Source organism: Triticum dicoccoides, chromosome 7B (assembly GCF_002162155.2).
Source record: "Triticum dicoccoides isolate Atlit2015 ecotype Zavitan chromosome 7B, WEW_v2.0, whole genome shotgun sequence".
Classification (NCBI taxonomy): Eukaryota; Viridiplantae; Streptophyta; class Magnoliopsida; order Poales; family Poaceae; genus Triticum; species Triticum dicoccoides.
The window spans coordinates 450,800,148-450,805,413 of record NC_041393.1 but is presented as its reverse complement, the minus strand read 5'-3'; positions in this window follow the sequence as shown (position 1 = coordinate 450,805,413).

Genomic DNA, 5,266 nt, shown 5'->3' with positions numbered 1-5,266 from the left:
AAGCCCTGGCGGCCTTCAAGCATAATATCCGTGACGAGTGGCTCACCCGACACCTCGGCCAGGAGAAACCCAAGTCCATGGCAGCTCTCACGACACTAATGACCCGCTTTTGCGCGGGCGAGGATATCTGGTTGGCTCGCAGCAGCACTACACCACATTCTGGCACATCAGATGTCCGTGACAATAATGGCAAGCTAAAGCGCAACAGACACAAGCGACGGAACAACGGCGACAACACCGAAGACACGGCGGTCAATGCCGGATTCAGCGGATCCAAATCCGGTCAGCGGAAGAAGCCATTCAAAAGAAACAATCAGGGACTGTCCAGTCTAGACCGTATACTGGAGCGCTCGTGCCAAATTCATGGCACCCCGGACAAGCCAGCCAACCACACCAATAGAGATTGCTGGGTATTTACCAGGCCGGCAAAATAAACGCCCAAAACAAGGACAAGGGGCTGCACAGCGATGATGATGAGGAGCCCGTCCGAACACGAGGGGACAGAAGAAATCCCCCCCCCCAGGTGAAAACAGTCAACATGATATACGCCACTCACATCCCCAAGCGGGAACGGAAGCGAGCACTACGAGACGTCTACGCGATGGAGCCAGTCGTCCCCAAATTCAACCCATGGTCAGCTTGTCCGATCACCTTTGATCATAGGGATCACCCTACTAGCATCCGTCACGGCAGCTCAGTCGCATTGGTCTTAGACCCAATCATCGATGGATTCCACCTCACGCGAGTCCTTATGGACGGCGGCAGCAGCCTGAACCTGCTTTACCAGGACACAGTGCGCAAAATGGGCATCGATCCTTCAAGGATCAAGCCCACCAAAACCACCTTTAAAGGTGTAATTCCTGGAGTAGAGGCCCGTTGTACAGGCTCTATAACATTGGAAGTGGTCTTTGGATCTCCGGATAACTTCCGAAGCGAGGAGTTAATCTTTGATATCGTCCCTTTCCGTAGTGGTTATAACGCACCGCTCGGACGAACCGCATTCACTAGATTCAATGCGGTACCACAGTATGCATACCTCAAGCTCAAGATGCCAGGACCGCGCGGGGTCATAACAGTCAACAAAAATATGGACCGCTCTCTCCGTACAGAAGAGCATACTACAGCCCTTGCGGCAGAAGTACAATGCGGCCTCCTCCGGCAAACTACCAATCCGGCGACGACAACCTCAAGCTCTGTCAAGCAAGGTCGAAACACCCTGCAACAGGATCACCAGGCACGCCAAGAGCACGACTAGCAGTCCGGCCTCTGCTCAAATCCCATCAAAGCAGCATTCATGCCACGCGTACACAATTACGCACTCAAAATACCATGGGCACAGGCGGAGGCGTAGCAGTGGCTTAGTCAACAGTGCGGTATCGCCGCCACACACTTCGTAACCTTTCCTTTTACCTTTCAGGATATTGCTTTAGTGCAGCCTCTTCAGAAGAGCCGGATTGTCGGACTTACATAGGAGAGAAAACTAAAGGAGGCAATAGGCTTTGCGCACAGAAGGAAATACTCAGGTGGAATCTATTTACGATCGTTATACCTACTTTATCTATCTGCACGTAGCCTGCCCCCGGATAGGATATGTCAAATAATCCTATTTATCTCCGCTTAATGCATTCATTGTAAACATACTCTTAAACATATTATTCATCAATGGGAGATCATATATAGCGTCAGCTTATTATTCTTATTTGAGCATTTTTTTTTCTTACAAATGTCTATTTGATATTGCATCCGTACACCTTGGTACGTTGAGTTTGCCAAGGGCTTCTTATGGCGCCCCATAAAATGGCAAGAAAAGTCCGAACACTTTCAACAGTGCGGCACCCCGAACTTATAGCATTATATGCATCAACTCCGAATCATGTCTTGGGTCTACAGTTGGGATAGCCCAGCTCCCTTGTTTTGGTGCCTTACGTTCCGTTATATCGGCTAAGGTAGCGCACGGAGAACTACTGCGATTGTGCCCCGGTTCTTCCGGACGAGCACCTTAGTAGAGAAAGCCAAAAACTGACCGGCATGATGTGGCGAGAGCTGGTCGCTGTTCGAAAGGTCTTAAAATCCTTAAAGATTTTTCCGCTTTAGGCGATAATTCGGCTTCGTCCGATTTAGGCGTATATAGCGCCCCAATTCGGTCTTCTGGATTCTAGGGGCTTCGCCGAAATTTAAAATTGTAGACTTCTATGGCTAAGTGAAGGTTATAGAGCCGCATAGTACGATTGCCTCGTTCGCTGCGCCGGACACCTCCTTAAGGGACTAAACATTTGGATAAAGAGTTTCCGGGTTTTCCACGAACACCCCAGTACTAGTTACATGGGTGCGGAAGCCGACGACTGGCCTACTTTCAGAATTTTATAAACAGCCGCACAGAAGGTAATATTTTAAATAACAAAAGTGCTACATAGCGCAAGTAACTTCGTCTTTATATTACAAATATGACAGAAGTGAATTCATTCTAAAATTATGTCATTGGTACATTCATTGGCCACGAGGCGAACGCCCTTCATAACGCCATCATAATACTTCTCCGAATAGCGATGCGCCTTGCCCTCCGGTGGCCCGTCCTTCACCAGCTTCTCCGCATCCAGCTTGCCCCAATGCACCTTTGCACGGTCAAAGGCCCGGCGGGCACCCTCAATACAAACGGATCGCTTGATGACTTCCAGTCGCGGACAGGCATTCACCATCCGCTTGATCAGGCCGAAGTAGCTGGTGGGCAGGGGCTCACCAGGCCACATCCGTACTATGAAATCCTCCATAGCCACTTCGGCCGCCTTGTGGAGTTCGACCAACTGCTTCAGTTGGTCACTCAGAGGCGTTGGATGTTCGGCCCCATCATACTGGGACCAGAACAGCTTCTCCGTTGAGCTCCCCTCCTGAGCACGGCAGAACTCCGCGGTATCTGATACGCTGCGTGGCAGATCTGCGAATGCCCCTGGAGAGCTCCGGACTCGGGTAAGTAAAAGAAACGCCTCCTCCACATGTTTGCTTTGCATAAAGAATTTCTTACCCGTCATTATCTTTTTGGCCTCCTGGATTTCCTGCTGTGCCTTTCTCGGCTTCGGCCTTGGCGTCTTTTATACTTGCAAGGGCCTTCGCAAGCTCGGCCTCTTTCGCCTTAAGCTCATGCTCCACGGACTCGAACTTTTTGCTGAGCCCCTGGAGCTCTTCTTGTACCTCGCCCACTCGGGCTTCTTGCTTTCTGCGCTCCTTACGTTCCAAGGTCGCCTTGTGTTCGGCCTTCGGTGGTGGCCTCTGTTACCAAATCACGATGCTTCATCGTTAGAATAATCAAATTTTATCTACCATTCATTATATAAGAGAGGGGAATCATTCACCTTTGCTCTTTTCGAGCTGCCTCCTCGTGAGGTCCAGCTCTCCTTGCGCCTGCTCCAGGTCCTATTTTAGTCCGGCGATCTCGGCCGTACGGACCGCAGCGGCAAGTAGCACAGCATGCTTATTCACATTCAAACCTATTGTCAGACTCCTGCGGATTATAATTGACCCTCTGTTTGGTTTTTCCTTCCGAACACCAAACAGAGCATCAGGGGCTACTACCTATTGGGTGGTAATTTCACATATTTTTTACTTACCTCAAAGCCTGTTAGTAGGCTGGTGCAAGCTTCAGTTAGTCTGCTCTTGGCGTACAAAACCTTCTGAACCACCGCACTCATAAGAGTATGGTGCTCTTCATCCATGGAAGCGCCTCGAAGCGCTTCCAGCAGACAATCCGGCGCCTCGGGTGCAACGGAAGTCTTCGACACAGACGGCTCTCCCTCCCTAACGAGGGGCTACCCGCCTGAGTCAGGAACCATTGAAGGCTCTGGAACAGTGTTCGGTTGAGAGCCTGGCCTACTGCGGCTCTCATTAACATGATCCGCGGGGATCTTGAACCCTGCGTGTCCGACGTTTGGAATGCCGCCTTGGGGCGCCTCCAGATCCACCTCCCCCCGCTCTGGGAGCCTTTGGGACAACACCTCTGTGTCATCCGCAGGCCGAGGAGTAGTGGCCGTCGGAAGTGAGTTCATTGCCGAATCACTCAAGGACCCGTCCAAAGACGACACCTCGGGATGGACCCTGGCCGGACTGCATACAAGTTCGGCGTTATAACAAAACTATGAAGCAAAATTACGATAGAGTGCGGATACTTACGATCGCACTAGAGGCTTCTTCCTGGGCAATCACCCCTCCTCGCTATCGGCGGCGGTGGTGGAGTAGTCCGGAAGGGACGCCTTTCCCTTCTTGGACATCCCAGCCTCCCCCTCCGAGGCGGCCTTCCTCTTTTTCTCCCCCCAATATGGGGAGGTGGAGTTTCTTCTTGTTTCCCCCCGCCTCCGCGGGAGGAATCTACCTCGTCGTCATCGGACGACGAGGGTATGACGGCCTTGCGCCGGGGGACTCTCCTGGTCCCCTGGTCCGCCCTCTCAGGCCCCCCATCCTTTCCGGATGGGCGGCCTCCTCTTCTTCTTCTCCTTCCCCTTCGGGGGAGGAGTGTGCCTCATCGTCTTCGGACGAGGATTTTGGCGCAACCTTACGTCGGAGACCCTTTCGGATCCCCGGGGCCTTCTTATCGGCCTTCTTCTCCGGCCCCTTGTAGGGCGCCGGGACCAGCATCTCCGTCAGGAGAGCATTAGCTGGGCTTTCTGGCAGTGGAGCTGGACAGTCAATCTGCTCCGCTGTCTCCACATAATCCTGAACACATATGCACAATTACTTATGGCTCCCCATGTGTATATTGGGAAGAACCGAATCCAGTGGCAGGCTGAGAACTCACCTGGCTAGGAGGCCGCGCGGCGTGGAGCCCATGGTCCTCGGATATGTGAGGAGGTACTTCGGAGGCCTTGAACAATGCCTTCCACGCGTTTTTGTGCTTCATGCCTTAGAGCCTCTGAAGCGTCTGGTGTTCGGCCGGGACGAACTCCCACATATTGAATGCCCGCCTTTGGCATGGCAGAATCCGGCGAACGAGCATGACCTGGATCACGTTGACAAGCTTGATGTTTTTGTCCTTCATGCCCTTGATGCAGTTTTTGAGTCCGGTCAGCTCTGTAGATTCGCCCCATGATAGGCCCTTCTACTCCCAGGAGGTGAGTCGCATGGGGGTTCCGGATCGGAACTCGGGGGCCGCCGCCCAGTTGGCGTCGCGTGGCTCGGTGATGTAGAACCACCCTGACTGCCACCCCTTTACTGTTTCCGCAAAGGAGCCGTCAAGCCAGGTGACGTTAGGCATCTTGCCCACCATGGCTCCTCCGCACTC